The sequence below is a fragment of the Triticum urartu genome, chromosome 6 (assembly GCF_003073215.2).
Source record: "Triticum urartu cultivar G1812 chromosome 6, Tu2.1, whole genome shotgun sequence".
In the NCBI taxonomy this organism is placed as follows: domain Eukaryota; kingdom Viridiplantae; phylum Streptophyta; class Magnoliopsida; order Poales; family Poaceae; genus Triticum; species Triticum urartu.
The window spans coordinates 318,302,075-318,312,719 of NC_053027.1; positions in this window are offsets into that span (position 1 = coordinate 318,302,075).

The following is a 10,645-nucleotide window of genomic DNA, read 5'->3' on the forward strand; positions in this document are numbered from 1 at the left end:
AAAACGGTTTGAATAATGACCGGACCGTGGCGTGATGTCATGCTGTCAAAACGTGTCAGCAAATTAGATTTGTGGAAATATTATTCTCTCTAAAGTGGTATGTGGAACTTATTTTTTAGGGTCGGACACTATTCTTGTGTTCAAACTCTTCCATGGAGTATTTGGAGGAGGAACCCGCCTTGCAATGCCAAAGACAATACTGCGCGGCGGACTCATCATCATTGAAGCCTGGTTCAGGGGCTACTGAGGGAGTCATGGATTAGGGGGTCTGTGAACAGCCGGACTATATCCTTTGGCCAGACTGTTGGACTATGAAGATACAAGATTGAAGACTTCGTCCTGTGTCCGAATGGGACTCTACGTGGAAGGCAAGCTAGGCAATACGGATATGGATATTTCCTCCGTTGTAACCGACCTTGTGTAACCCTAGCCCCCTCCAGTGTCTATATAAACCGGAGGGTTTTAGTCCGTAGGACAACATACAATCATACCATAGGCTAGCTTCTATTGTTTAGCCTCTCTGATCTCGTGGTAGATCAACTCTTGTAATACTCATATCATCAAGAACAATCAAGCAGGACGTAGGGCATTACCTCCATCAAGAGGGCCCGAACCTGGGTAAACATCGTGTCCCCTGCCTCCTATTACCATCCGCCTTAGACGCACAGTTCGGGACCATCCGCCGGTTTTGACACCAACACTCATGTTGTGCGTCATCATTTATCTGAAAAGGGGAAGCTTGTATGGTATCAAATAAATAGTTTGCTATGCTATGCTTGGAATCTTTGTGAAATTTATGACTTTACTTGTTGCTCTAAGAACCGTAAAAAACACCTTCCCTACCTATGTGAGTTTAATGATAATGAAATCTTATCTTCTTATGGAAACGGTGCTTATAGTTACTATGATATCGTACAAATTGAAGAATTTGTCGTTTTTAAGGGTGCTCATGAAGTTGCTTCTTTGATTGAAAAGTATGATATTACTCTCTACAAATCTGAAAATTCCGACATACTTAAATATTGCTATGAAAACTATGCTCATAATGCCCATGTTAAGGAATTTATTGAGAGAATGACCATTGCTTTGGAAGAAAATAATGATATGCACAAATCTATAGATAATTATGATTCCGATGATTTGATTGAAATTATCTCTTGATGAACATGATGCTTGCTATTCTTATGGCCATGATGCCAATATTTATGGAGATGAATTTGCTATAGTTCCTTATGGTAAACATGAGATTATTGCTATTGCACCTATACTTGATAGTTCCTTGAATCAAAAGCATGATTGCAATGATTTTACTATAAATTCTATTGATGTCAATTGTGCTAATAATATGCAAAACCCTAAGCTTGGGGATGCTAGTTTTGCTATGTCCGCTACTTGTTGCAATGATCATGATTGGGGTGATTCTTCTTATGATCTCGAAATTTATTTAAGTACCATGATGAATATGAGATTGATAATAATGTTTGCAATAATACTGAAAGTGGGTTTGGAAGAGTGTCAACTTTAGATCCCACATATTTGGATAATGTTCAATCTTATGAAGTTTTTGATAAAAGTGGGTTTGGAGAGGTCATGACTTCAGTTAATGATATTCCCACTATTTTGGAAGAGTATCAACTTTGCATGCATGGGGATCATGTAGAGAAAATTTTATGTGAGAGCTATATTGTTGAATTTGAATATGATCCGACATGTAATTATTATGAGAGAGGAAAATATGGTTGTAGAAATTTTCATGTTACTAAATTACCTCTCGTTATGTTGAGATTGTTATTGTTTTCTTTCTTGCATATGCTAGTTTTTGCTTGTCTTGATAATTTATTTGCCTATAATATGCCTATGAATAGGAAGTATGTTAGACTTAGATGTGTTTTCATATGCTTTATGATGCTCTCTTTGTGCTTTAATTCTCGTCTTTCATGTGAGCATCATCGGAATTATCAATGCCTAGCTAGGGGCGTTAAATGATAGCGCTTGTTGGGAGGCAACCCAATTTTATTTTTGTTTCTTGTTTTTTGTTCCTGTTTAGTAATAAATAATTCATCTATCTTCTGTTTAGATGCGGTTTTATGCTTTTAATTAGTGTTTGTGCCAAGTATTACCTTTGGGAAGACTTGGGGGGAGTCTTTTCGATCTTGCTGTAAAAAACAGAAACTTTAGCGCTCACGAGATTAGCTGCCGTATTTTACTGGAGAGTGCGATTAGGTTGATTCTTTTTGAAGATGATTAATAGACAAATTACTCACATCTACCAATTTATATAATAATTTTTGGGGTTACAAAAGTGTTTGAAACCTACAGATTACTACAGACTGTTCTGGTTTTGACAGATTCTGTTTTTCATGTGTTGTTTGCTTATTTTGATGAATCTATGGCTAGTATCAGGGGGTATGAACCATAGAGAATTTGGAATACAGTAGGTTTAACACCAATATAAATAAATAATGAGTTCATTACAGTAACTTGAAGTAGTGGTTTGTTTTCTTATACTAACGGAGCTCATGAGATTTTCTGTTGAGTTTTGTGTTGTGAAGTTTTCAAGTTTTGGGTAGATTTGATGGATTTTGGAATAAGGAGTGGCAAGAGCCTAAGCTTGGGGATGCCCAGGGCACCCCAAGGTAAAATTCAAGGAAACCCAAAAGCCTAAGATTGGGGATGCCGCAGAAGGCATCCCCTCTTTCGTCTTCGTCCATCGGTAACTTTACTTGATGCTATATTTTTATTCACCACATGATATGTGTTTTGCTTGGAGCGTCTTGTATGATTTGAGTCTTTGATTTTCAGTTTACCACAATAATCCTTTCTGTACACACCTTTTGGAGAGACACACATGAATCGGAATTTAATAGAATACTTTATGTGCTTCACTTATATCTTTTGAGCTAGATAATTTTGCTCTAGTGCTTCACTTATATCTTTAAGAGCACGGTGGTGGTTTTATTTTATAATAATTATTGATCTCTCATGCTTCACTTATATTATTTCGAGAGTCTTTTAGAACAGCATGGTAATTTGCTTTGGCTATAAAATTAGTCCTAATATGATAGGCATCCAAGATGGGTATAATAAAAACTTTCATAAAAAGTGCATTGAATACTATGAGAAGTTTGATACTTGATGATTGTTTTGAGATATGAAGATGGTGATATTATAGTCATGCTAGTTGAGTAGTTGTGAATTTGATAAATACTTGTTCTAAAGTTTGTGATTCCCGTAGCATGCACATATGGTGAACCGTTGTGTGATGAAGTCGGAGCATGGTCAATTTATTGGTTGTCTTCCTTATGAGTCGCGGTCGAGGACGAGCGATGGTCTTTTCCTACCAATCTATCCCCCTAGGAGCATGCGCATAGTACTTTGTTTCGATAACTAATAGATTTTTTCAATAAGTATGTGAGTTCTTTATGAGTGAGTCCATGGATTATACGCACTCTCACCCTTCCACCATTGCTAGCCTCTCTAGTACCACGCAACTTTCGTTGGTACCATACACCCACCATATACCTTCCTCAAAACAGCCACCATACCTACCTATTATGGCATTTCCATAGCCATTCCGAGATATATTGCCATGCAACTTACCACCGTTCCATTTGTTGTGACACGTTACATCATTGTCATATTGCTTTGCATGATCATGTAGTGGACATCGTATTTGTGGCAAAGCCACCTTTATAATTCTTTCATACATGTCACTCTTGATTCATTGCATATCCCGGTACACCGTCGAAGGCATTCACATAGAGTCATATTTTGTTCTAGTATCGAGTTGTAACTTTTGAGTTGTAAGTAAATGAAAGTGTGATGATCATCATTATTAGAGCATTGTCCCAAGTGAGGAAAGGATGATGGAGAATATGATTCCCCCACAAGTCGGGATGAGACTCCGGACGAAAAGAAAAAAAGAGGGCATAAAAAAACGAGGAAAAGGCCCAAATAAAAAAATGAGAGAAAAAGAGAGAAGGGACAATCTTACTATCCTTTTACCACACTTTTGCTTCAAAGTAGCACCATGATCTTCATGATAGAAAGTCTCATATGTTGTCACTGTCGGATTTCGGGTTTCGGCAAAACCCTTGAGGTTCGGACACTAGGGTGCGCACGAAGATCTCTCCTCCCTCTAGCTCACGCCCTCACCGCAATCTCAAGGCTTAGCGCGTCAAACTCGTAGAACAAAGGGACACAAGATTTATACTGGTTCTAGCCACCAATGTGGTGTAATACCCTACTCCAGTGTGGTGTGGTGGATTGCCTCTTGGGCTGAGGGTGAATAGTTACAAGGGGAAGAACAGCCTCTTGAGGAGAGGTGTTCTTCTGCTTGGTGAGTTTGTGTGGTTGTCTTGGTGGAATGGATCTGGTCCAAGATGAGATCCTTTTGTCTCTTGATGAGCCGATCCCTGGCTACGGTGGTGGCTAGCCCTATTTATAGAGGCCCGGGTCCTCTCCCCAAACATTAGGCGGCAAGGGATACCATAATTGCTAGTTTGAAGGGGGGCAGCTAGTACAAGCTATCCTGACAAAAGATGGTCTTCGCCTACCAAAGGCTCTGGTGATGACGCCGTCTTAGGCTCCATGGTGACCTCCGTCCTGCTGTCATGCTGGCCTTGGTCTTGTTGCACCGATATGGAAACCTTTGCTTGATGCCTCGGGACTCCGCGCCTGTGCTTGCCTCTTTAGCACCAAAGAGGAAACGAGGACATTGCGCGCGCTGGCCCCCGCCTGGTGCCCGCCTGGCCTTGGTCGTCAAGGCTTGCGTCATAGGAACCTCACGAGGTGCCCCTTTCCTTGATCTCTCTGCCCCTCGCGAGCCAGCCTCGTGAGGCCGCCCCGAGGAGGTCTTGCGTCATCCGCCTCGCGAGGCTTGGCCCCTCGCGAGGGTCTTGAGTGTTTGCTGGTGAAGATGTGTCATACATGGCCGTTGGTGGAGCCACGTTGTGGGCCGCAGGTAGGCAAGTCTGGGGACCCCCGTTCCCAGGACACCGACAATAGCCCCCGGTCCCAAGGCGCCCTCGGGCTTGGCTTTGACGCGTGGTGGTTGATTGGACGTGGGCGTCTCTGCTTCCCCACGCCGCCTCGGCAACTGCCCGACATGACAAGTCCCTGCTGCATGCTGAAAAAGGTCATTATGAACTTAGATCGTGGAGGTCGGCGGTTGACCTCCTCTTGGCTATAAATGGGAAGGGGGAGCGGAGCCCCCGTCACCCATCTCTTCCTTCGCTCCTCCTGCTCCTTCTTCTTCCTTGCTTCCTTGCTAGAAGCGACACCCATGGCGCCGGCGAAGAGGTTCTCGGCCGCAGAGAAGGGGAAGGCCCACTAGGAGGGGCCGACGAAGAGGTTCTCAATCCCAGAAAAGGCGAAGGCCCGCCAGGTGGGGCCCAGCTCGCCACCACTCAAGAGGGGGTGTGGTCGCCCACGCAAGCACGTAGCGACCCCCACCGTGTCCCCTCGCGGCAGCGGCGGTGCCTCCCCGCATGGCGGGGGTCGCCCTGGTCGTGGCAGTCCCAACGATGAAGTGAGGCATGCCATGGTTGCGCGGCCTCCTTGGTCGTGCTTCCATTCGGCGGAGGTGATGCCGGAGTTCATCATGTGGTCGGAGAATCCGGCTGGCACCTGGCTTCAGCTCCCGCGCTTCTTCGCCGATAAACTGTCGGCCACGGGTCTAGGCTGTCGCTGGCTGTAGGCGGACGGCTGTTGTAGCAAGGCTTCGTGGGTCGCGGTGGAAGTCTCCGGCGCAAGCAACGCGGCCCTGGCCTGCGGCTGGCAGACGTTTGCCCGGGCGCGTGGCCTGGGCAGGTGGTGTGCCCTCCAATTCAAGTACGACGACGATGCGACCCTCTACGTGAGGGTATTTGGGGAAGATGGTCACCGCGTCGGGTGCTACCCCGAGGACAACGACGGCCACGAGGTCGTCGGCCTTAGCGATGGTCGTGACGAGGATGAAGGTGGCTTCGTCCTCGGTGCTAGCCGTGGCTCGTCCAGCTATGGCGGCTCCTCCTCCAGCGACATCTCCAGCAGAAGCGGCTATGACCAGCCGCCATGCTGTCGCGCCCGTTTCAAGGGTGGCAGCGGGTTGTCTCGTCGCCATGCTCCAGTGAAGCACGAGAAGGGGTCTGGCTGAGCCTAGGAGAGCGCCATGGGCCTGTCCTCGCAAACTGCTGCGAGGGCACGCGCCACTTTTGTTTTGTTCTTTCCTTCCTGCATTTAAGAAGAAACAAGTATGGGACCTGCAGGGGCGTGTAATGAAACATGATTTCCAAGTCGCTATGTTATGTTTATCGTCCATGCGTCCTGTTGTGGTACCAGCGTTTTATGTAGGCGTGTAGAGATAACTTAGCTTGATGTGCCTAAAGTAGTTTCCGCCTCGTGAGGCGCACATTTCCTGGTGCCTGGCGAGGCCTCCTTTACTCGGGAGGCGTCTAGGAACTACAAAATTTCGTTAGGAAACTCTTATTCTTCCGAATCCTGGTTGCAGGCCTCGCCAGCCACGACCTAGCGCTTCGTATTGTGGTACTCGAGGGGCACGGATTGAGAGAGGTGCGCCAGCTTGCGGGCTCGGGTGAGGGTGCCTCCTGAAGAACAGGAAAAACGCTCACAAGGGCACCTGTCCAGCCCCCTCGCGAGGCATGCGAGGGAGAGCACGGACCAAAACAAAAATCCAAAGAAGAACAGAGGAAAAGGTGATCGAACCAAGAGGACAAGAAAAACCAGAATGCGGACTTTCATTAAGGAAAAGGGGGCAAGCCAACTACGGAAAGCAAATGAAAAGCCGCGTCCGGCACCTGGTCTAATCTTCTCACCAGCACGGAGCCAAGTGCTGCCACTAAGACGTGGGAGGGAGCCCCCGAGGCTCGAGGGCGACACTCTTGAGACTCCGAGGCGTGTACAGCCCCACTCATTATTACGTGAGAGTGTCACAAGCAGAGACCTTCACAATCACGGGGCCTTGCTTCATGGGTAGAACTTCCGGAGGTGCTGGATGTTCCAAGCGTTCTAGATGGGGATCCCGTCATGTGTCTCCAGGCGCGCGGTGCTAGGCTTGGAGACATGAGGGATCCTAAACGGGCCCTCCCACATGGGCGAGAGCTTGTGCAGCCCTTCCTTGGAGAGCACCCACCTCAGGACAAGATCGCCCACCTCGAGAATCCTGGAGCGGATGCTGCGACAGTGGTACCATTGCAGCGCCTGCTTGTACCTTACCGCTCGGAGTGAGGCTTCACGGCGGCGTTCCTCCCCCAGCACAAGGTCCATCCCCCGCATGGCGCCCTGCTGCGTCTCATCAAACGCTAGGACACGCGCGGAGCGATGCTTGACCTCATGAGGGAGGACCGCTTCTGCTCCGTAGACGAGGAAGAATGGGGTCTCGCCTATTGGCTTGGTTGCGGTGGTGCGGATGGACCATAGCACAGACTGGGGCTCATCGTGCCAGCCCTTGCTGCAGGCCTGAAGCTTCTTCTTGAAGGTCTTGGTCCTGAGGCCTCTATGGACCTCCGCGTTGGCGCGTTCGGCTTGACCATTGCTCCTGGGGTGTGCCACTGAAGCGTGGCAGATCTGCGTTCCAAGGTTAGCACAGTATGCCTTGAAAAGATTGCTAGTGAACCTTGAGCCATTGTCAGTGATGATGCGATTAGGGACCCAAACCGGCTTATGAGACCTTTGATGAACTTGACTGTAGATCCGGCCGGGATGGTGCGGACGGCTTCCACCTCCGCCCATTTGGTGAACTTGTTGATGGCGACGTAGAGGTAGCGGTAGCCCCCAGGCGCTCGAGGGAACGGGCCTAAGATATCCAGCCCCCAGACTGTGAACGGCCATGAGAGCGGGATGGTCTGGAGGCCCTAAGCAGGCTGATGGATCTTCTTGGCGTGGAATTGGCAGGCCTCGCAAGACTTCACAAGCCCGGTTGCGTCGTTGAGCGCCGTATGCCAGTAGAACCCGCTGCGGAACACCTTGCCGACAAGGGTTCGTGATGACGAGTGGTGCCCGCAGTCTCCGCCGTGTATGTCAGCTAGTAGCTCGTTCCCCTGTTCCCTAGAGATGCATCGCAAGGAAACATCATTTGGCCGCTTCTTGTATAACTCACCGTCCTTGATGCAGTACGCCGTAGCCTGTCGGGCCACGCGCTCCGCGTCCTCCTCCTTCTCCGGTAGTGTCCCTTGTGTCAAGTATTCCTGGAGCTCCTTGGTCCAACACCCCTCCTTAGGCTCGAGCGCCAGGAGTAGGCGCGCTCCCGAGGTCGGTTCGCAGGCCAGGGCTCCCGAGATAGGTGGTCGGGGGAGCTCCTCCCCAGGCGGCGCCGGCCCCAAAAGCGGAGGTGCTGCCGACGGCTTGAAGAGTCGCTCCTCAAAGACGCCAGGCTCCTGTCGTTGTCGCTTGGACGCCCTTTTGGCGATGTCATCGGCCTCCTTGTTGGTGCCATGGGGTACGTGCTGCAACTGTAAACCCAAGAAATGCTTTTCCATTTTGCGTACCTCCGTGAGGTATGCCTCCATGTGCTTGTTCTTCGGCTCGTATACCTTGTTGGAGAAGTTGACGAGGAGCTGCAAGTCGCCCTTGATGGTGAGGCGCTTCACCCCCAGGGCCACCGCGGCCTTGAGGTCAGCGATGAGGCCTTCGTACTCCGCAATGTTGTTAGACACCTTCTCGCCCTGCTAGAAGCAAAGCTGCACGGCGTAGTAGAGCTTGTCCTGAGTAGGCGAGATGAGCACTGCTCCAGCCCCCGCGCCCTGGTGTGCGAACACGCCATCGAAATACATGACCCAGCCATATGGTGCTTCACTTCCTGGGGCAAGGGATCGGTCCTCGCCTGCTTCAAACCCCGGGGTGTCAGTCCATTCTACCATGAAGTCGGCGAGCACGGCCCCCTTGATGACCCTAGTTGTGCTGAACTCCAGCTGGAATGCTTGCGGCTTGATGTTCCATTCGGCGACTCTTCCAGCTGCATTGGGGCTCCTGAGTACCCTCTCCAGTGGGTAGGCCGAGACGACCTTGATTGGGTGACCTTGGAAGTAGTGCCGCAGCTTGCGTGAGGCCACCAGAAGCGCGAGCAAGATCCTCTGAGGCATGGGGTACCGTGCCCTTGCATCCCGCAGTACCGTGCTGATGAAACACACCGGATGCTCGACAAGTGCAGGAATGTCGATGGAGCTTGTCCCTGCCGGCAGTTGGGGCGTCTCCTGAGGTGACGGGACCTCAAGATCCTGATCGCTTGCTGGGGCCTCTGCCGACCCGTGAACACCGCCTTGCTGGGCCTGGTCACTCGTTGGCATTGCTTCGGCCCTTGCGGTGCCCTCCGGGTCCTGCATCGCCTCGGCTGGTGGTGTGGCATGGCGCGGCAGCCCCTTGGCCTAGCGCTCTTCTCGAACCGCCACAAGAGTTGCGCTAGCGGAGTAGGGAGTGGCAGCAAGGTAGAGAAACAGAGGCTCGAGAGGGCGGGGCGCCACCATCACCGGGGGACTGGTCAGGTATCTCTTGAGATCTTCAAATGCTTGATCAGCTTCTGGGGTCCACTCGAACGGGCCCTTCTTCTTCGTCAGTTTGAAGAATGGCATGGCGCACTCTCCAAGCTAGGAGATGAAGTGCCCCAGCGAGGTCACGTGGCCTGCAAGCTTCTGCATTTCCTTGAGGGTTTGTGGTGGGCTCATGCTATCGCCTTGACCTTCTCAGGGTTGGCCTCGATCCCCCTGTGGGACACGAGGAAGCCTAGCAACTTGCTGGAAGGGACACCAAACATGCACTTCTCCGGGTTGAGCCGCAAGTCCACCTGGCGCAGGCTCGCAAAGGTCTCCTCCAGGTCCCGAATCAAAGTTCACGCCTCCCGAGACTCCACCACAATGTCGTCGACGTAGGCTCCTGCGTTCCTCCTGAGCTGCTGGCCCGAGGTGATGTGCGTCAGCCGTTGGAAGGTCACGCCTGTGTTGTGTAGGCCGAACGGCGTGCAAGCGTAGCAGTACACCCCACATGGGGTCAGGAAGGCTATCTTCTCCACATCTTCCACTGCCATCTTGATCTGGTGATAACCTGAAAACGCGTCCAGGAAGCACAGCAGGTCGCATTCGGCAGTGGAGTCGACGATCTGATCAATGCGCGGGAGCGGGAACGGGTCTTGGGGACAAGCCTTGTTAAGGTTGGTGAAGTCAACACACATGTGCTCCTTTCCGCCTTTCTTCGGTACGACGACGGGGTTCGCCAGCCACTCGGGGTACCGAACCTCGCGAATGACACCCGCTGCCTCCAGCTTGTGGGTTTCCAGGACGATGAAGGATTGCTTCTCTGTGGATTGTCGCCGCGCATTCTGCTTCACAGGGCGCACACCGGGCCACACCCTCAAGTGATGCTCGATCATCCCTCTTGGGACCCCTACTAGCTGCTTGGACTCCCAGGCGAACACATCCTTGTTCGCGTGCAAGAACATCACCAGTGCCTCCTCTTGATTTGGGTCGAGGTTTGCGCCTATGGTGAAGGTGGCTCCTGAGGACTCATCTTCCTCGACCGACACCTGCTTGGTATCGGCCCGGTTTTGAGTGAAAAACTGCTTCTTCTTTACTGGTGCGGCCTCCTTAGCCCCTGGGTGGCCTCGTTGGCCTGTCGTGCCACCGCGGCGATTTTGAGGGCGCACTTGAGCGCTGCT